The sequence below is a fragment of the Lichenostomus cassidix genome, chromosome 2 (assembly GCF_008360975.1).
Source record: "Lichenostomus cassidix isolate B80296 chromosome 2, HeHo_3.0, whole genome shotgun sequence".
NCBI lineage: Eukaryota > Metazoa > Chordata > Aves > Passeriformes > Meliphagidae > Lichenostomus > Lichenostomus cassidix.
Window position 1 is genome coordinate 55,064,057 of NC_139482.1, and position 23,021 is coordinate 55,087,077.

The 23,021-nt window shown below is 41.5% G+C and overlaps 1 long non-coding RNA gene across 1 annotated transcript; it reads left to right on the plus strand.

The window, feature by feature from the left end:
* Positions 1-374: 374 nt before the first annotated feature.
* On the plus strand, positions 375-21,361 carry LOC146441396 (uncharacterized). Its single transcript, XR_014849889.1, has 4 exons — positions 375-1,757; positions 2,922-3,060; positions 12,819-13,048; positions 19,773-21,361. It is a non-coding gene; the product is annotated as an uncharacterized LOC146441396 (long non-coding RNA).
* Positions 21,362-23,021: the final 1,660 nt, after the last annotated feature.

Here is a 23,021-nt window from a genome sequence, read left to right on the forward strand (position 1 = left end):
ATGGGCTGCCGAGGGAGGTCGTTGAGTCACTGTCCCTGGACGTGCTCAGAAAAAGACTTAATGAGGCAGTTAGTGTCATGGTTTAGCTGATAAGGTAATGTTAGGTCACAGGTTGGACTCGATGATCTCAAAGGTCTTTTCCAACCTAGTTTGTTCTGTGATTCTGTGATCAGTGTAAAGGCAAAGCACAGAGTCATTGTTTGTTAGTAACGTGTTCTCAAACTCAGCAAAGCAGAGAGATGAGCAATGCAGCTGACAAATTCCATGTCCTGCACAGGAGCTTGCTACTTAATAACTGCTATTTATAAATATGTATATGTATATGTATATGTATATGTATATGTATATGTATATGTATATATTACTGCTTTTGTCTCCTGCCACACATTGGGTGCCAAAAAAGACTGTAGTGGGTTGACCTTGGCCACTTCACAGGAAGCAGGGCTTCATCACACAGAGTGGTTGGGCTTCATCACACAGAGTGGTTGCTCCAGAAGGCAAACATTGTAAAATTACATTGTAAAATAACAGTAACTCCTCTCTTCCTTAGCTTTTGTATCTGAGCTGTCATATGGTATGGAATATCCATTTAGTTTATTTGGGTCAGCTATTTTGGCCTAGTTGTGTCCCCTCCCAGGATCTTGCCCACTCCCATCCCTTGATAGGAGGCATGAGAGACAATGTTAGAGAGAGAGCGCTGATGCTGTGCCAGTGCTGCTCAGCAACAGCAAAAACACTGGTGTGTTATTAGTGCCTTTCCAGCTGCCAATGCAAAGCACAGCACTGTGAGGGCCACTAAGGGAAAATTACTATCTCGGTCAGACCAAATACAGTACAATAGAGCAAGAGTGAGAGTGTGGAGTCCTGAAAAGATTCAAATGAACATTAGAATGGATTAGCCATGAAAATTTACATGTTTAGCTATGAAGGAGCTTAACAACACAAAGCAGGAGCACAGAAAAGATCTGACTGAATTTACTCCTCTGAAAGGGATTTGTTTCCAAGCCTGGGAAATGCTGGCAGCTTCACAGGATAAAAAAAAGGAGCATCCTTTAAGGCTAGCATTGTATATTGCTCAGAAAGGAGGAGTTACAGTCCAAGTGACATCTCTAATGGCATAGCAGCCTAATTTACTATCCTGTATAGATCAAATTGAAGCCCAGAAATAAGAATGATGCAACATACATCATAGTCTGCAATTCTTTCAAATTTGCGTATGCACAGCCTGCCAATTCAGCATTTTCTTTTTTTTTTTTCCACTCAAGAGCAACATGAGTAATTGAAAGTAATTTTTCACTTGATCAATTAAGTAAATAGGAGGTTTTGTAATGTTCCTTGCAAGCAGTTGTAAGGACCTGATAGTAAAAAAAAAGCCTCAGAAAGTGTTTAGTCATTATCATAATCTCTTTGAACACCTAAAGACTAAGATCAGCCCACCTTGAGGTCCATAAAAAGGCAGGCAAAATCTGTGCAAAACTAGGGAGGAGGAAAAGAAGGACAGAAACTCTGGCCTTCACCTTTCCTTCCTCTTACTGCTGCCTGCTAAACCTTTTCACAGCCATGAAAATAACCTAAAGCCTCCAAACGCTGAGACACCACCAGCCTTGGATGCTGCCAGCTTGGGGAAAACTGCAACATACTGTGACACATGTGTGACTTGTGGATACCCTCCTCTGCTCCTGCGTCATCTGGTGTAAGCAACAAAAGTGGGCCAAAGTCAGATGCAGGGACAACACACTGCACCTGCTTTTCAGAAGGTAAGTGACTGCATTCCAGCTAAGCACTAACCCTCAAGATTGGAAAAGCAGATCAGCTACTCCAAGTAGGAAAGAAAAGAAAATGCAAAACCTCCTTCACAATCCCCCCCCAGTGAAAAGGTAATAAGGATGGTTGGTAAACTATCCTATGCTTTTAAAGTAATCTTAGCTTTTCTCCAACTTTTCTCTTCTTTCCCCTTTCTCTCTCTTTGCCTCTTTTACCATTAATAAAGTCAAAATACCAAATTTTTTCTTGGTATCACCATATAACTTCTTTTGAATTTTGTCTTGGTTTGAAAGACAGGTGTCTGCCAAGAGAGGCTGAACCCTCCCTTAGGACAGAGAATGTGATTCTCCCCTCCCTCCGAATTATTTAATTTTGAAAATCAAGGGCTTTCAGGCTAAGGTATGGGAAAAGGAATATCAGTTCTTTACTAGTATCTATAAACAAGCAATAACAATAATAGCAACTACAAATAGAACCAGAAACCAATAGCAGATGACTTGTGAGCTGCCGAGCTTTTTCCCATGTGGTGTAATCCCGGTTGCAAGCAGCAGGGGCGCTGTTGAGCTCCCGGCCGGGCAGGGCAGGTGCGATGACTCCCGAGCGGCTGCAGGTGGCGCTGTGGCGCAGGGTCAGGTCAGCCTCACACAGCTGCTAATGGTGGGCAGGCTGAAGAGCAGCCAGGCAACTTGGAGTGGCAAAAAGCAGGGCAGCAGGGGCAGAAGCTGGCTCTCTCTGGCTAGCTAGCGAGGTAGCAAGGATTTCTGCAGTTTTTATTAAATTTATGCAAGGTATCTTTCTAGGGTGAAGGAGTGATATTTCAAAATTAGCTGTAATTTGTACAAGGTACCTTCTGGAAATGATCACTTCACCTTTGTGACATAACTTTGTAAAATATTTTTCCAGAGAGAAGGGGTGAATTAACTTACACAAGGTACCTTGTAAGAAAAATCAACGACATTTTTGTGGTAACATGAAGCATAGTGCGCAAACACGGTCAATTTGTTGGATGAATTTGGTGCCAAACCATATCCTCCAGGAATGGGGTGGGCACAAAATTACTGATGTAATATCCAAGAGCTTGTTCATCTAATCTCTACCCTGCATGAAGGGGCAAAAATAAAAAAGGTAAAGGAAAACCTATCATTTGTTCTGTTTAGGTGCTATTGTGTTAGCTGAAGTTGAACACAAAGAACACCAATAAAAAGCTTAAATTATTGCTTGTTGAAAGACTTTGTTAAAGCACTGCAAATGCAACTAGAGGAAGAAGAGGCTAATGCCTACCTCCTCCAGGCAGAGGTAAGAACTCAAAGGGCTACCACCCATGTGCTCTGAGAGAAGTTGCATGCGAGATTAGAAAGCAAAGCAAAAAAAGGAGTCAGAGCTGGAGATATTTAAAGAAACATACACCCTCTCTGACTTAAAATCATTGTGTAATCAATCAGAGAAGCTGCCAGTCTCATTTTATCCCTTAATTAAAACAGAATACATGTGTGAGGGCTCAGATGACGACACACCTTACCTAACCATGAAAGAAATCGTGTATATCCTGTTAAATTAAAAAAGGAATATAGCCAAACTCCTAAAGGATCTGTGACTAAGTATGTTTGGGGAGTCTCTCTTACTGGGGGGAGACCAAATTCTGTTATCAGAAAAAGAGGCAAAAGGGTTCTGGGGGGTGGGGAATGACCATGCTCCCTGGTCTCTTACCCAAAAAGCAGTTTTTTGGGCTGGTGAACTCAACCCCCTGGAGAAAGGAGATCCCCTGGCTATAGTGGGAAACATTAATCAGATTGTAGAAAGCGTGCAAAAAGCTTCTTATTTACAAATGATGCACGATAGGGAGTTAACACCACAATATGAATCCCCTGTGATGATGCATGTAGATCCTGAAAGAATAATACCTCTTATCAGAGGCCTCCCTGAAGCTACAAAAGCCATAGGCATCCAGATACAAGGACAAATAGAAAGTTTAATAAAAGGGGAAAGAAGTGTTGCCACATTGGAGGCAGCTTTTACTCCCAGACATGACTGAGACAAAAGTAAAGTTTGGACCTGGGGATAATTCCAGAATTAATTAATTAATTAATTATGGAAGAAAATATGGTGCAATACCTTCAAGTACAACTGATTTTAAATCAATTCAGCACACAGAGAGAAAAAAAACTATGCCTTCAGTCAGACTCTGAAAGGTAATGTCCTTCCCTGGGCAAGGAGGATGAGCTAACACAGGGGAAGAACATAAGGAAAAAAGAAATACCCGGTGGATTGTGGCTTACAAAAAGGAATTCCAAAAACCCTAATGGACCCACTAACAAATTAGAGATATTAATTTGAGAATGGCCAGCAAAAGACAGAACATTAAAAACTATCCCTGCTATAGCCCTCCCCTCAAGGGATCCCAAAAAAAGGATGTGACACGAAACTCCTGTCTTCATCCCCAGTAGGTGAGCTGGGGGACAAAGGGTGGATTTACATCAGACAGCTTACCAAAAACTCTAGAGAGGACTTGTTGGTCTACAATACAATACAACCTATTCTGTTGGTCCCCACAAAATCCCTGTAACTTTTGTAGTAGATGCTGGTGCTTAGGTGTCTGCTCTTAATATTGAAGACACCTCTTCATGTGGAATGCCACTCTCTCTCATAAAGGTAGATTTGTTGCAGATGCTTTTGGAAACACAAAACCCCGGACAACAGCAAAGGTAAGATGCTGGTTATGAGGAGAGGAGGAAGTAGTTGAAACCCTAATGGTTTTGGGTATATTTCCTACAGATTTATTTGGGCTAGACCTCCTAAAGGAAAGATCTTGGTCTGATGAAAAAGGAAAAATATGGGCTTTTGGGAAGGAAACCCAACATCTGTATGTATTAAGTTCTGCCCCTGCTCTTCCTCCCTCTCCTCCAGTAACCAGTGTCAAACCTTTCCCCTTACAGGCAGCCAGTGAAAGAATCACCCCAGTTATTGGAGATTTGAAAGAAAGAGGAATGGTGATTGCCACACATTCCCCTGACAATCCTCCTGTCTGACCAGTCCACAAGCCAAATGGCAGTTGGAGACTGACAGTGGATTTTTGATGTCTTAACTCAAATATGAGGCCTCTCACCGCAGCAGTCCCAAATATTGCTGAGCTGGTAACTCCTACACAAGAACAGGCTCATCAAATTATGGCCACTATTAATGTCAAGGATGTGCTTTTTGTGCTTCCCCTGCAGGAACAGGATCAGGAGCATTTTGCTTTCTTGTGGGAGGGTCAACAATATACTTTCACCTGCCTCCCATAAGGATTTAAACACTCACCCACTCTAGCACATCACACACCAGCACAAGAATTGTCACTCACTCCCATTGCAGTGGGAGTAAAAGTATACCAATACATTGATGACAGTAGCAGGAGATGAAATTGCACCTGTACAATCAACACAAAAGGACATTATTAAGCATCTAGAGTCCCTGGACTTATATATTCCTCCTCAAAACATACAACCCCCTCCACAAGAAGTAAAATTCCTGGGAATCTGGTGGAAAGGAAGAATGATCTGTATTCCCCCAGACATCCTCACCCACCTAGACCAAATTAAAACACTAGAGACTAAGAAAGACCTGCAGCATACTTTAGGCCTGACGATTTTTTTGAGGAAATGCATTTCTGATGTTTCAGTAATTGCAAGGCCCTTATATGAGTTGCTGTGGAAAAAGGCAAAGTGGTACTGGACTCCCCTCCACAATGACACCCTACAACTCCTAATTTTTGAAGGCAATACATACCAATCACTAGGCTCTGTATACCTTACTTACTCAGTACAGATTGGGGATTTGCAAGCTCTGGACTGTCCATACACTTATGGCAGAAAGGACCTAATGGTCCTACTGGCATCCTTAGGATTTTATTCACACAGTTTTAAAGATGCAGAAAAGCTATATTCTATATTTATGTATGGGAAAAGGGCTTATTCATGGCTAGTACTGCTTTTCAGGAAGGAGAGAAACCTATCCACCAGCAATCACTAATTTTAAGAAGATCTTTTAAAGTCACTAAGCAGGAACACCACCCCCTGAGGAGTGGTCCAACAAGCCTCTGTTCAGAAATGGTACACTCGAACACTGAACAACCACTTCAAGCCTTCAGAGGGGAATAAAATGCTTCAGTTAGTGAATAAAAGACTGATTGCAGTCAGGAGATTGTCCATGGCTAATAGATTTGAAGAAAATTACCAGTTAACCTCTACCTAGAAACTAAGATACAGGTCTCCATTTACAATAATGTTGGGACTAAGGAATTTAGTGGCCTTATGCTTTAACAACTTACAGCTAAGGATTACAGAAAGTCCATCATCCATCTGAAGGGGTTGTGATGAGCATTTTTGTAGTACTAAATATTAGGTTCAAAGGTTAGGTGAAACAAATCCAAAGCAATATTCATGATGTTTGCAAACTCACACTATATTCACAGGTAAAGCAGAATTTGCATGCATCGAGTTTAGCAAAACTTACATTGAATTTTTGTCTAGATGAAATTTTATCTTACTGGTTAATAAATTGATAATTGTATAATGCTTTGACCACCTAAATTAATTGATATATTCAGATATTATAACAGATTCTCTTCCTGTGTGTTATATGCAATTCCCACTTTTTGAGATTACACATTTTACACATGGTCTTACAGTATTCTTGTATGCAGAGAGACTGCCCAGGAAAAGCATCTACAAGCAAAAATCAAAAATGCATGTCAGTGAAGCATATTAAAAATTCTGGCTCTGTTACAAATGGAGACAGGAGCTTAGATGAATGTCTGCCTTTTGCCTAGGCCTGTGGCAGCAGGCAGTAGCTCTTACTGGGATGGCCAGCACCCCAAGACCCAGTCTCATTTGCGAGTTCTTTAATAATGGCCAGTTAGGTCTAATATGACATAAATTATCATTTATTAGACACAGAAGAGAACAGACATAAGACTTAGGACAAAACTACATACTACACAGGAATAAAATAAAAGAAAACTATGAGTAGCTAAAAGTAAATGCACAAGAAGGTACCTATTACTACAGCTAGCAAGAAATAATATAACTTAAGAACCAATGTATCTTTACCTAGCCAATATGGTGGTGAAGTATACCTCTGAATCCTTTCAATCAATCCCCAGGAAAGTAACCAGCATAGCCTGTGTCCAGACTCCGGGGAGAAGCTCCTTGCACATTTCCAGAGTGTGTGTAGGAAACTTCTGCCTCTGTGATATTTCATGTGTCTTTTATAGTGCAAAAGTTTGTCTTTTGGTCACGTATTTATTCTTTTCATCTCTTTCCACATCTGCTCTCCATACTAAGATATGGATTCTGGGTTGGAGGCTTCAGACTCTCGGGCACGAAGAGATAACCCCTTGATGGGCTTTTGACCCAACCTCAGTTACCTATACACCAGCCATACCAGCCATGGAGATAGAGAGAGACTATCTCGGGGGTGGGGGGGTGGGGAGGGAGGGGATGGGATGACATCCTGCCACAGGCTTTCACTTGTATTTAGGTTAAGTTCCTAAATAGATATTATTCTGTTCCTTACATCCTCCCCCCCAAAAAAGTGAGGTGGTACAAACAGAAACACCAAAAATTTTGCAACGTAGATTGGCAAATAAAAAGAGTGAACATTTAAAGCCAGTTTCTACTACAGGATATTGACTTCTGGTCCTGCATGAGAGAGGTTGTAGAGCACCCATCCTTGGAGATTTTCAAAACCAGGCTGGACATAGCCCTTTATAACCTGCCTCAGTGGACCATATATGAACATGCAAACTCCAGAGCCACCATCCAGCCATAGTGATTCTGTGACTATAGCCCAGGATCCATACTAAGGGAGCTGCCTAGTGATGTTTAGCAGGTCTGTGAGAGATAAGGAAAAAAATTTGGGGCAAAGGAGTGATAGCACATGAAATTAAAAAATTCACAGTCAGTGTAAGTTAATTTTAAAACCATGACAATAGGGTGCCAGAGCAATGGAGCAATGAGCAGTTCCTAGGAAATACCCAAAATGTAAGGAATGAATACTCAAGAGTACCTCCATGGCTCATTCACTGGGGGTTTTAACATTCAGATTTTAATTCAGACTTTATTCCTTTCCTAAAAAAACGAAGGAAGAACTCTTCAAATAACAAAGCACCAAACTTTTTTTGCCGTAGCAAAGCAGCCCAGTGATTACAGCAAAGACTCAGTTTGAGAATGGACTAAAGAGAAAAGAATATTAAATTTTCTAGTGTTGATAGTTGCAATGACTTATTGGTAACAAGTTTAAATAGCATGACAAGCCTGTGGTAGTAAAACTTGCTAAGAGGGATGGACTTAGTTCTATGCTGGGAGCAAGGGTTAATCTCAGAAATAATAAATATAGAAGAAAGCTGAGTGTGCTGCAAAGCTGGTACTCCTCCAAATAGCACAGTTTTATTTTTTGAATAGTTCCCTTTGTTGTGCACTAGATGTCAGGGTTGGACTGAGTGGTTCAGCCCATCCATTTTGTCACGCATTTCTATGCATCAGGCTGGATGCCATCAACACAAATAAGTGGTAAGCTTAGGAATTATTTTTGTGAAGCACCTGATATTTAGTAGGAGAAGTCTGTACCAACATCCTCTCTCACCCACTTTGCATTATTTTAATCCAGCCAATAGCCCTAAACTTTGGAAGAGGGAAGAAACTTTCTGAGATATCATTCCAATATACCAGTGAGTGTCCGGCAGCATTATTCACCTTCCCATGCTCCAGGAAAAAAACACCAAAGACCAAAAAAACACTCTAAACCACTCTAAACCACTTAGAACAGCCACTTTTCTAGAGGGGACTCCATTAGACAGCAGTTCAGCACAACATGGATTTAGCTGGAGAAAAGTGAGAGCAAAGGAACCTGATCAGAATTCCATTAAATATTAGAAGCCATAGGCACTCCCCGAGACACATCAAGCTGACACTCCTGGAGGATGGGATGCCACCCAGAGAGGCCTGGAGAAGCTTGACAAGTGGTTTCATATGAACTTCATGACATTCAACAAGACCAAGTGCAAGGTGCTGCACCTGGGTCAAGGCAACCCCCAGTATCAACAGTAACGGGGCAATGAACAGATCGTGAGCAGCCCTGCTGAAAAGGAATAGGGGGCGCTGATGCCAACCATGTCCAAGGCTGTGTCAAAAGCTGCATGGCCAGCAGGTCAACAGAGGTGATTCTGCCCTTCTGTTCTGCTCTGGTAAGATCTCACCTGCAGTACTGAGTCCAGCTCTGGGATCCCCAGCACAGGAAGGACATGGACCTGTTCGAGCAGGTCCAGTGGATGGCCACAAAGATGTTCAGAGGGCTGGAGAATTTCCTCTGTGAAGACAGGCTGAGAGAGCTCTGGTTGCTCATCCTGGAGAAGAGTAGGATTCATGATGACCTCTTAGCACTTTCCAGTATCTAAAGTAGGCCTACAGGAAAGGTGGAGAGGAACTTTCTACAAAGGCATGTGGTGATAGAACAAGGGTGAATAGATAAACTGAGAGAGAGTAGGTTTAGGTTGGACATTAGGAAGAAATTCTTAACTTTGAATGGTGAGGCACTGGAGCAGTTTGTCCAGAGAGGCAGCAGATGTTCCATCCCTAAAAGTATTCAAGGCCAGGCTGGATGGGGCCCTGCCCATGTGGCAGACGTCCCTTCTCAAGTCAGAGGGGTTGGAATGAGATGATATTTAAGGTCCTGTGGCATTGACCCCGAGAAACAGCCGTAGCCCCAACACCACACACAGAAGGCAAACGGCTACTCCGGGCGCACAAGCAGGGTGGAGCGGCGCCGGAGCCGGGGAGCACACAGGGCAGCATGGAGCTCTGGGGACAGAAACCCGGCGGAAACCAAGGTGGGAAGAAGAAACATACGGGCACAGTCTCTGGTCTTCCAGAGAGATTTATTAGGATCTTCGGGAGAGGGTCCAGGGGAGGAGAAAGGGGGATGGGAAGCAGGGGAAGGATGGATAGGCTGAAAGCCCAGAAACTCTGATCCCCAGCACATGCTGGCAGAGGTTTATAAGGGAAGGGAAAAGGGGAGGGAGTTAGCTCTGAAGAGCCAACCGAGGTAAGTCTGAGGGGAAAAAAGCAGGGGTACACACCAATAGACTTTTGATAGGGCAGGGCGCATAATTCAAAAGAAGCAATAACATACAGAGAAGGAAAACAAAGGAAAAACCTTTGGAACTCTGCAAAGGCACACTGCTACAAGGTCCTTTTCAATCCAAATCATTCTCTGATTCTGTGATGACACCTCAGGTAGGGAATTTCGTTACCCTGTGCTTTGACTACAGAGCAGTACATTCAAGATGACAACTTACCTCTGCCTCATGGCAAAAGAGAGGGTGTGGACCAGGAGAGTGTGGCAGGACGTCCTTCCACCCCAACCCTTTCCCTCACAGATAGTTGACATACGAGAAAACCAGCAAGGGGTCAAAAGGCCCAGCAAGGGGTCATTTCTTGGCACCCTAAAGTCTGAACTCCAACCAAGAGTCAGCACTGTGGTATGGGAAAACAGATGTGGAAAGAGATGAAAGGAAGCATATGGGTGACCAGAAGATAGGGGTTTTACACTATAAAAGACACACAAATTATCATAGAGGCAGAAGTCTCTTACACACGTTCTGGGAATGTGCAGGACTTCTCCACGGAGTTTGGACACAAACTCTGCAGGTTACTTTTTTGGGAATTGAGGGAAAAGATTCTGATGTGTGTTCCACCACCAAATCGGATTGGTAAAATACATTGAATCCTAAGTTACATTATTTCTTGTTAGCTGTAACAATAGGTACCTTTCCATGTGCTGCTTTTCATTTTATTTTATTTTATTTTATTTTATTTTATTTTGTTTTGTTTTGTTTTGTTTTGTTTTATTTATTTCTGTGTAGTATGTAGTTTGTTCCAAGTCCTATGTCTGTTATTTTTGTGTCTAACAAATGATAATTTATGTCATATTAGACCTAATTGGCCATTATTAAAGAACCTGCAAATGAGACCAGGTCTTGGGATGCTGGCCACCCCGATAAGCTAACTCCCGGCTGCCAAAGGCCTAGGCAAAAGGCAGGGACTTATCAAAACTCCTGTCTCTATTCCTAACAGAAGGCAATGACAAAAATCTCTCCCTTTGTGAGACACTAGTGACAGAAGAACGATAATCCAAATAAACTATACTGATAATAATGAAAGAAAAAGAAATAGGTTTCTCTTTCAACCTCTACAAGTGATCTAGTGCTGTCCACTTGTCACAGGCAGAACTCTGTTAGGTAAAGTATCATACGGGGGAGGAAATGACACAGACAGAAAATGTGTTTGGAAAGACAATGCAATTTTACACATATACATATATATATATGGATAAAATATATGCAGTGTACAGCCTGTTTGTGCAAAACATTTTAGGGTATTCCACAAGCAAAATACAGTCCTCAGAAAATTCCTAGAGGTAAATCATATTTCATAAGCAGGAGGCTTTAAAGTGCATTCCTTTTAGCATTGTGTTTAGGCAGTGGCCCAGCCCAGCTGCTTGGAGTCACAAATTCTGGTGGTGGTTAAGATCAACATTACAAACATGAAGTTTGTGATGTTGAACATGAAGCACAGAGTACAACAGATGAAAATAACTGAAACGTGACACCAGAGTACTTGAGCAGTGAAGGTGTCCAGCAAAATACTGTAAAAAGGTGTGAGATCTTGAGGCAAGTGCACCTGGAATTGCAATGGTCCTCTCTTAAGGGAGTAAAGGGCATCTGTAACACTGGAAAAACACCTTGGCTTTTTTCATGTGACAACCAGCCTTGATTTTAATGTGACTGTCACACAGCAGTGGTACATACACCAGCTGGTCTATGTACAGTTTTGATGTTGGGCATGATTAGAAACTAATTCACAGTGAGCAAATTTTTAGAAATAGAAATAATAGAACTGGTAGGTGGCAAGGATATTTCTAACAGGAATACTTAAAACAGGGAGTGTTCAGCCAGGTTTTTGTACAATAAATTTTGCATCACAAACCTTGACACTCCTTGGAGGTGCAAACGATGGTTTGCAGTACTCCATTTTTACGAGGTCCTGATCCAAAGATTGTCAAAGCTACTGAGTTGTCATGGATTAAAAGAAGATTGCAACGTATGATCTTAAGAAGGGTAAATAACTAATTAACAATGGGGAGAAAAATAAAAATGCATAAATAAATTAAAAAGTGTGATGAAATAGTCAGGATTCATAGTAAAGAAGGATTGTTGTTTCTGCTATTCAATGCGCTTCTTCAAAAGATGTGATTTGGAAAAGTTGTTGGTGGAAGAAGAAAGCAAGTGGGGAACAGAAATGAAGAGAAAGTGAAGAAAAAGTAGTAGTAAAGAAGAAGCAGTAGCTTACTTCAGTGTAGCTGGAAAACCCACCAATTCAGTGTTGGTTAGTGCAGAAAGATGCACATAAAGAGAGGCAACCGTAACTTTGCAACTCCACGTGTGTATTTGGGCTAAACATTAATTAGGATTTTTCGTAGATAATTCTACAGAAACTACTGTTCAGTCCTCAAGGAGGTTCAAAAATTAAAGTACAACTTTAAAATCTGTTCAGAAAAGTATAGAAGATAAAACAAAGTGTCATTATATATCAAAAATTTCTGGTATACCTACAACTTGAGCAGCATGCATTTCAAAATGAGGCAAAAACGAAGAAAGATACAGAGAAGAGCAGCAAGGAAAATGAAAAATAGAGTAGATTTGCCTGTGAGCAAAATAAAAAGAGAACTGCAAAGGGACAGCGGAGGTAGTATGTAAACCACCGGGGGCTTGGGGAAAGAGGGTAGAGAGCTATTTGCCATTGTTTCTCTAAGTGCAAAATCTGGGGGCAAGAGAAACTTTTGCACAAGAGATGTGTTCAATTGTGAAACTCAGGCCCAGGAGACACTGTGTACTGAAAAAATGCATAGGATCAGATTCAACTAAATTAATGCCATTAAAGACAATCAGTGTTGTTTAATGTTCAACAGAATTTGAGCAAAGAACAACTTTAATGTTTTGCTGTATGTTCTTTTTCCAGTGAGTGAAGTGAGAGGACTCTTTGTACTCCAGCCTCCTACCTGCATCCTCCTGAATACCTATCACACTATGACAGGAGGACTTGTTCTCAGTATTGCTAGGCAAGAAAAAATTTTCCCATGCTGTCTGAAATAGGAGTTTTTGTTTTACCTGTGGTAGGCAGAAATTCACATTGAGAACACCATAAGGAAACCAACAATCTAGGAAAGCATTGGCTTAATTTGACAGTAGGTAAGTCACATACAATTACTTCTTTTAAGGTTACAGACCAATATTTTAGTAGTAAGTGAGCGTATGATGCAATAATAAGGCTATTGAAAACCTTTCTAACAAAATGTCCATTATATTTTTTAGTTAAATCATACACTTGGTTTTAGTTAGAATTGCAGCTGCCATCAATGTAGTGTGGCCTGTGCAATGATTCCACAATATTCCCTGTCTGCCTGTGAGTAGCGCCATTCCAGAAGAAGCCTCTTTATCTCTTCTGCTATTTCCTATTCCAGCTCTGGGACATACGTTGAATCTTTTTCGTTCTTCCCCTCTCGTCAAACACTTTACCTCTCACTGTATGTTCCTCCAATTTCTTGTGTAAGGCAGGGACATAGTCTCCTGAGTTGAGAGTAGGCCTCCTGAGGTGATGCAGTTGAGGTTTGATGGCTGGTAGTGACAAAGGAAGAACAGCAATGGTTACCGTGGCTAGCTTTCACTCACTGGTGGAAAAGAAATCAATTCCTCTGAAGCTGTATCCATCCCACTCAGCAAGCCTATCTGTGCAAAGGAGGCTTTCTCAGCCTGAGAGCCAGGATTCTTTTGCATTAATGGTAGCTACAGACAATTAGGAAAAAGTTCACAGAAAAAAAAGGTTTTGAAAATATAAATTATAAATATAGATGTAAAATGCTAAAATGAAAGATGGGCATTTCCAAAATTGAAATTAGGTCAAGTAAGCACTACAGAATACGGGATCTTGAAATCATGCCCTTATTCAGACATCTCAGCAGGTGACATCAACACAGGAAGGAACATTCTCATGGTTAGAAAACAACAGTTTGGACAGTAGATGAAACTGCCAAAACTAAACGAAGAGTCAACTTTTTGCTTACCTGTCTACATACATGCAGTGAACCACCTCATTGTTTTCAAAATAGTATTGATCAAGGTAATTTTAAGGCAATATATCTGAATTGAGATCATGTTTCCCAGAATTCAGGAATAGGTGGATCTGAGGCATTTTGCCTGATTTTCCAATAAACTGCAGGCTATTGTGAAAGTTGGAAGTGGTCTACATATGAATCTGACCATTCTCAACATTTTGACTCTGTTTATTTGAACCTATGTCTTGCTTTCTTAACTCTTTACATAGACTAAAAAATTAAACATGACCACAATCAAAGTATTTTCATCTTATACTTAGTTATTATTTGCAAAATAACAATTGAATAATTAGTATGGTGAGGATTTAAATAGAAAGGTCATTGCTCTTAGCAGGAATCCTAAGAAGCAAAAAAGATTCCATTGTGGGAGCTAGCTAACATCACAGATTCAAATGCTAGAACAGTCACACTCCCCTCTTGCTAAACCCCTCAAGTGATTAATCATGTCTAAAATGTCTCAGGAAACAAAAAGCTACAGATTTTCTAAACTTTAGAAATGCACATCCAGTTTTTTGCATAGTCATAATCTTTCTTGTTCTCAACTAGATTAGCTTTACATTCATTAAAAGGTTGAAAAATATCCAGGAGAATTACTTTTCTTTGAGGCACATTCACTTTTCATATTAATTCCATTTTCTGTATTCAGCATGGATTCAGCCAAATTGTTATTGAATTTTCCATTGCTCAGTGTGAGGGAATGTTTATTGTTACCAGGAATTTTATTGGCGATTTTTCCAGAAGAGATGACTTTACTAATAGGTTTAAGGGGATTTATCCAGAACAGTGACAGTGCTGTTTATCATCTTCATAGAGAAGTGGATAAAGGAGACTAATGACTTTCAATTTCCTAAGACTTTAGTGCATCAAAGTGATGGGCAGAAGACTCTCTGTCAGGACTCTAGAGTTCTGTACCCAGATTTCTCACTGATGTCTTGTGTTACCTGGATTGTAATTTTCACTCCAGTTTCTCAGCATATAAAATGGGAATACAAATGACAATACTTACCTGACAGGGTTTTTATAAGGGGCTTCAATATTTTATGATACTCAGGACCTTTGTGCATGGAGTGATTAAAGGGTTTTTGTTTGGTTTTTTTCTGTTTTTGATCTTTAGTTTAATTTAGGGGAAATAATTCTTCTTTTGAGATCATGTCTATCATTAAGGCAATGAAAGCAGAGAATACATATTTGGTAGCACAATGCTGTAGTAGTGCCAGTGTACTACCAACAGTGCCAGTGCAGACTAAAATAGTTACACAAGTAGCATCACGTGGATAGACGGTCTGTTGTCCAGACACTAACTCAGCAAGGAGGATGAGTGCATTCGCCACTCTTTGCTCTGACAAGTGAGATGTGCAATCCACCATCTTACAGATGAAACCTCAGACTTGGCTAGGGTAGCATGCACACAGTATTTCCTCTTAACTCTTCTTTGATACCACTTTTTCTTGGATTCTTGGAGAGATGCCACTGGGCTTATGTCTATGTCATACCTTGATTTGCATAACAGATGAAAGAATGAATGTCAGAGCTGAAGCTTAGTAGACAAATGCACATGAAATTGAGCCTAGACTGCTGGGAAAAAATCTTCTTTCTCCCTTTTGCAGCCTTTGTCAAGAAAGGAGGTTTTCTGCTGTAATTATCACAAAGATCTGCAGGATGAAGGAGGAGGAGAACCAAGACTATTTCACTAGAGTCACTCAAAAAATGGTCTAAACTTGGAGGGACTTGGTCTCTTAAGAGTGTTAAGAAAGTCTGTGGTTATACAAAATTTATCATCCATTGAGACACCTCAAAGATCAAAGATAGCTACTTCTTGGTCAGTCACTATAACACTAGAGTGCTCTCCACTATCATCTCCTGTAGAGCCAGGAGTAGAAGCTGTAAAGAATGGGATGCAGAGATATTACCAGGGTTCCAAGTACTTTGCAGCACTCACTGGTATCCTGCCAGGTGTGGGAAGAATTCTTCCTCCCAAGAGCATGTGGCCCCTGAGATAGCTCCAGACTGAGGGAGAATAGGGTTTGGACATCTCCTCGGAGGTTTGATGTCAATCAGCCTGTGGAATGATGTGGAAGTGGATTTTCCTCGCACGCTCAGGGAATAGTCAATCTCTATTTAAAGGTGGGGTCAGGAAGCAATTTTCCCTCAGGGCAAATTTGCACTCATCCTGGGGTTTTTTTGCCTTCCTCTGCAGTATCGAGCATGACCACTGATCAGGCTCCTGCAGTCCCTTTTGGCAAGGTTGCCTGCCTGCGCTCGTGCACCATGAAGACAGCCTGCTGTGCCCCACATCCATTCTTCTTTTATCTTCTTCCTTCGTGTGGTTGTTCCTCAACTCGATTATTCATGTTCTCTTCAGGAAACAGGGTTTGCTTGGCCTGTATTCCTTCTGCTGCTTTCTGTAGCTCGGTTAGGCTGTCAAATTGCAAAGGATGTTTTTTCAAACAAACTGAGATGCATCATCCAGCTGCCGGCTGCATATGGGCATTGTGTTCACACTTGCAAGCAGTGGCTCTGAAATGGCTTCAGAAAAATAAAAGTAAATAAACCCACCAAATTCCAGTTGTAGCCTTTGTGCTATGTGTCCTTACAAGCATTTTTGGTGCTGAAAAACTCTTGGTGTTTCAGGCAAATGGAATTGTTATTCATCATTCAAGTTGTGGTGCACAGGGAATAGAAATAGAAATAATAGAAATAGAAATAGAACAGAATAGAGCATACTACTCTTAAAATTCTTTATGACATGCTAAGATCCAGGTCTGAGGGCTCCATCCTGTAGAGCAGCTCTCTGCAGCGCAGGTCCCAGATCCACCCAGGAGACAGGGACAGAGAGAGGCACATCTACAGCAGGGCTCAGGCAGGGACTGAAGGCCCCAGGCTGAGCTGGGACACATCCCCTGGATCCCTGGCAGGAGATGGTGAGGATCTTAGGTAAGGCTGGTCCCAGACACTGAGGGGTGTGTGCACTCCCATGACCATGACCGAATTAGACCTCCAAATGTTTCCAAGTTGCAGAAATGAAAATATCGTCACTCAGTGATTGCATCAAACTGGGTACATCAATACCCTTAGTGTGCTTTCTCATCACACTTAGTCCAGGTTCCTGTAGAAATGCTTAGTTCATCCTCTTTGCACTGAGAAAAAGGAGTCACACCTAGAGGCAGCAGATGTGCCCATGGCATCTGGGCTCCCTGGGGTGCTGTGAAGTGCTGTTAAGTTGCCAGTAGACTCTGGTTTCACCAGTGGTCAAGTCAAGGTAGGAACACTGTCAGGGGTCTCTCCTGTACACAGCTACCTCACCTCATAAAACTTGACAGCTTTGTGACCTCTTGGGTGATTCTTCCTCTCTCACACTTAAAATTGACAAGGCACAGGTGCAAAACACAGCATGAGGAAGACTGATCAACCTGCTGGCAAAGAGATGGACAGGATCATATACACACATGCCTTTTTTGGTCAGTTTCACTCCTTTAGAAGTGATATTAAACACAATGTGATAAAGCTTCCCCTTTTTATCCAAGATGCTGCTTGCAAATTGCATCAAAAACAGCAAGACAATAACATTTTCTCTATTAGAAAATTGTGCATGTGTGTTTACAGCAGACTGCTTCTTGACTACACATCAGTGGTCACTTCCAGCAAAACCACTCCCCCCACCCCCCCACCAAACAAGATCTATATAGAGGGTAGAGAAACAATACAACCATAGCAGTAAATAAAATATTTCATCAGCACTGGATTATATGCATGGAAAGCATTGTACTATTACCTACTCCCCAGCACATACTGTAAATAACTGCACAGAAAGGGCTGATTTGCAAACCATACCAGAGCAAACAGATTGCTGCATAAGCCACAGTAGCAGGGCATGGGTAGGAAGTTAAGTGTTAAATAGCCAAATCATACACTGAGGTGGTAGGTCTCTAACAAAGAGAGAGACAAAGCACAGGCTAGTAATTTCTGGAAATGCCAGACAGAAGGCACTTTCCTATAATTTAATGTGTTATTGTCACAATGAGTGTTGCTACCAGAAGCAGACCTGACTGGCAACAAATCCACAGTGTCTTTTTGCAAAAAAAGGGCACCATTAGGTTGATGGTTCCTGTCTTTTGACAGGAACCCTGCCTCTGTTTTTCTAATCAAAACAGTTAACAGATCCCTATGTAGGGAGATATGTTTAAAGGGGAGTAAATGTTATCATTCTCAAACAAATGAGGAAACTGGACACACAGTAAGAATTTGAGCAAGGTCATTTAGCAAGTCAATAATGAAGGGACTGTACTTGGTAGCTGTGAGAGCCTAGAAAGATTGATGTCTTGAGATATTTTGGGGTGCATGTGTATGGGGAAAGGGGCAGGTCAAGCTTTGCCCTGGCAAGGCAATGCACTGCCCTGTACACCTCATCCCCCTGGAGCCTGTATTCCAGTCTGGCAGAGCCTGCCAATCCCTGGAGGCAATGCTCCACACCCACCTCAGGAGCCCCTAATCAAGGTCCTGAGTGGCCAAATGACCAGAAGTCCCATCTGGGTGGATGGCCAAGGAGTATTTAAGGCCGAACACAAGGCAGTCACATGTCTTTACCCTACCACTTCTTGGAATTTCTATCTGAACACCTTTGGAACCCAGGAGCTGGCAGCTATGTGTGTGCTTTTCTATATATTTCCTCTTTTCTCTCTTTCTCGTTCTTCTAATTCCCTCTTCTTGGAATTTTTGGGTAACTTAAAATAGAATGGGCTTAGAGTTTGCGAGGTTGAATGGGCCAAGTTAATGTTTTGAGAAGTGTTTTATGCTGGTTGAATGTTATACTAAACCTTTTGCCAAATTTGTCTGATTTTCTGAAGTTGCCAGTAAAGTCTTTGTGATTTTGACCTCTTGAGAATATCTTGTCAGTATTTCTTCCATGGGTCTAACTCAGAGACATGAGTAACCGTAAGCCGTGTTCAAAACCTCATTGAGCCAGTTGTTTGGGGCCTAACAACTTTATGTGAAAACCTTCCCTTCTGCATTTATAGCCCTTACGTGCTTATTATAATGGTCTGCAGGCTCAGAAGAAGTATCACACATAAGTGATGTGCAATGTGTTGTTTGCAAATTCTCATTAATGGATCAATGGGTTAAAGGCAGTATAGAGTTAGAGAAATGGATGAAAAGTCCTGTGTAAGCATTGCTTATTAAAAAAAAGCAAGAGACTAATGCAAATATGCTAGTGTCCTAGGTTGCAATATAGATGTAGTTAAGTATTCTATTACCACCAGCTGTGGGCCGTTAGCTGCTATCACCTGCTAATGACCCACTCCGGATGACAGGCAATGGGCCATCAGGGACCCACCGTGTGACTCATGGACTTATCTCATCCCATTGTGGGATGCTCTGCCCAGGAGGAAGGAGCCAGGTGTTCCCACCTGGATATAACCTGGCCCTGGAACTGCCTGAGGTAGCCCTGTCTACTGGGTTCCCAGAGGACGAGAGCTACCACTGGATCTTCAGCTGGAGACTAGACCTTCACAGGATCACCACTTCAACTGGACTACTTCAGTTGGACTGCTACCACTACCCTAACAGGGTGTTAGGTTGTATCTGACTTTGTCAGTGCTTTTTCCTTGTATTATTTCACTTATTTTTAATTTCAATCTTGACTTGTGATCTCCCACTGGTTTGTTTTCAAACCAATACAGCTAGCAGGTATAAAAATTAGTTCGTTTTAAGATTAGATCTGTTTACATTAGATGAGAATTATTGGTGTAGTGAGACACCAATGTTTCATTCCTCAATTTTTCCTTAATTTTTTTTTTCCTCAGAAAAGCAAGACCTCTCCAAGATCTCTTCAAAGGGCAAGACGGTTAAATTCCGACCTTCAAGAAAATCCTGAGTAAAAACATCCAAAGTAGTAGCCTCTTTAGAAGGATGCTCTGCGTAAGTGGGCAGCTCTACCTTTACCCTATTTGCAAAAGTTATCAGTGGTGGATGGAGAAGGGGAATCAAGCTGCTCTTGGTGTTGATGAATGCTGAGACAAGCCCGACTCAACAATCCTGAAGTTAAACATTCAAACATTGTTTCCTGACTGGCACCAGTGAGGACAAAGTTCCTGATAAAGAAAACCAACAAGTTATAGTACTGATGACTTGTCTAAAGCTGCTGAGCTAAAGGCTGCTGAGCTGTGGTGTACTGTTCGTGGTTTAGATACTCTTACAGACTGTGATTTCAGTCAAGAGAAAAGTGGAAAGGTGAGATTTATGTTGGGGCCTTAAATAAGCTAGTTGAATTCTCCACCTCTATTTCCCTATGTATAGAAATTAGGTAATGACACTAACTTCTCACAAGGAGTGAGTGGTGTCCCCTCTAAATAACAGCTGTCCAAGCAATATTCCCACTATGCTTTAAAAAAGGTTGATTATAACTCAAACTCTTTGGTGAGCCAGATGAAAAGTAAATAGCAAGCACCATGCCTTCATCAGATGTAGAAAGCACATTAAAAAAAAAAAGCACAAAAAAAATGCAGGGGAGATCTCATCGGTTTTATTTGGTAATAGGATGAACATACATTAACTCAGTTACAGAAAAATTTGAAATGTTGAAAAATGTTTTAGAGAGCACAAGCCTCTTCGTTCAAATCAAGAACTAAAAATAAATACATATTGTTAAAAATTATTTTCAGAACAATTAAGAATATATCCCATTACTTGGTGTCATTCATTTTGGTTTTCTGTTTTTTTCCCTTATGAATCTTAACAAGCCAAATAGGCTTTTCATTACCCTACCCACTCAGTCCCAGGAGCAAACTTGCACAGAGTTTTGTTTTCAGCACGCATTTTAATTTGTTTCTATTTCCTGAATATAAAACAGCTTAACAACCTGCCTTTTATCTTCCTTGAAAAATGTTAGAGAAGAGGTGTTTGTTGTTTATTTTAATTCAGCTCAAGAAAAATGTATCCATTATCAGTACTGCTAACTTAAACATTCTCTAAAGTTTATAATCAATGTCGTACATAGAATTCCCTGCAAAATGTCAGCTGAGAAAAGGTTGTTTCATAAGACTAAGATCCTTGTATTTGGTTTATTTCCCCTTATTGCTCCTACCAAGAGGTTTAACGTTTCTTAACTTTATTTAGAACCTGTCAATGTAGGGTTAACAACAAGAGCAGTGAAATCTACTGTCACAGATAAGCTATAGTGTCCACCCTTCCTCCCTGCTGAAAGTGAACCAGTGCACTAGGGCATTGTTGTAACGAGTTCTTCCCTCCCCTGACCCCGTCCCTTTGACCCCTCCTGACTGGATGATGTGAGTCAGGACCGGCTCCCAGCCCCAGAAATAAAAGTCCCGGCGGGAGCCGGAACACGCTCTCTTTCATTCTGGCCTCGATGGAATCCACATCTTCTCCCATCTTCCCTTCCCCTGTTATCCTAAATAAAATCACCATGGAAACCTGCAATGAAACAGCTGCCTTTCTAAACCTGCTACACTTCTGCGAGGACCGTGTCTAGACAGCTTCACAGCCCGCGGCCACGGAGAGCACTTTGCATGTCTAGGCTCCTTGAGCAGTTCTCCCCAGCAGCAGGGGGAGGGCAGCTCGAGAGTTTACACTGCTGCAGGGCATAGCTTTGAAATGCCTACAAGAAGTGGCATCATCAGAACAAAGAGAGAGATAAGCCCTCATCTATAAAACTCAAGGTGGTGTAATCTACCACAACAAAACAAGATGGCCCCATCCTGATGCACTGGCTTTACACAGAATGCCCTGTGTGTGGTGAGCTGTATATGTTTCTGCTGTTTGGTCTTCATCCCCAGATGCTGCCGTGGGACTAGAAGAACTATGCATGCAATGTCCTTTGATTTCAGTGCAACTAAAATGTGGTCAGGCCCTATGTGTTTTTTTGCACTAAGCTGATTTGCAAATGCAATGACTTTTGTCTGGCAGGTAAGAACAGGGAGAAGAAAATAGTAGTGAAATATTACAGTGAGAATCTGGGCCTGTAGAAAACCAGAAGACCTGGTAAAAACCTAACAAGAACACTAGAGTAAAAACAGTAAAGATTTTTTAAGATTGCATATAAAATTGTATAAAATAATCACCCACACAAGAAGAAAAGCAAAATGCTCACACTGTCATTCTACTGCTAGAGTTTATCACTAGAAAACTCCAATGGCCATAAGTAATTTAGTTTGATTGATGCATTCCTACCACTACCAGCAAAGACAATGGAATTATGTATATTCCTCCTACCACTGGATAGCATCTAAGCTCAGGGTGGTATAAGTAGCCAGCAGTCAATACATATGTGCTTGGAAGAAACCAAAACAATACAAAATGCCAAGAGTGTGCTATGAAGCTTGTGTGTGCTGTCTTGCGCTTAAGTATAAGGGTAAATACATGTGCTAAAACTGAGTTTCACATCCTCAGCAAGCTTGCTTGGAATTAATTCTGTTTTATTCCACTTGGTGGTCAAGGCTGCAGAGCAGGGTGTGCTGATGCCTCAAAGACAGGCCTGCATCCTGGTCCTGCTTGGGTACCTGCTTGGGTACCAGAATCCTCTGTGCTTACTAGGGATCAAAAGGGATGTTTCAGCAACAGGAAAGCAGTCCCAGCAAGTGGAAATGCACAGACAGCATTTAATTTTAACAGAAAATAATGGCATTGGCAGTGGTCACCTGTGCTGCTTCTGTGCTGATCTTGCTTTGACACAGTAGTCAGACATGAAAAATGATATCTGAGATCACAAAACTTGTCTACCTGTGGTAGCAGGAGAAGCCCCATATTAGGATGCACAACTGATGCTAAACTGAGACTGAGCAGACCTGGTCATGTTGTAGGTAACATGAATGGGAAAATCTTCTGTACCCACTTTAGAGGGTGTCATGGGTTTGAGACAGGACCTTGCCAGGAGGGTGCACGAAAAAGGGCAAACAGGCTTCAAGCTTAAAGTTGCAAAAGGTGATTTAATTACCTAACAGAATTGGAGGATAAATGCAAGGCAAAAATAAACTTTTCATACATTATTTTGTTCACTCCCCCCTCCCTCTTACGAACCTATAGTATTCACCCCCTTT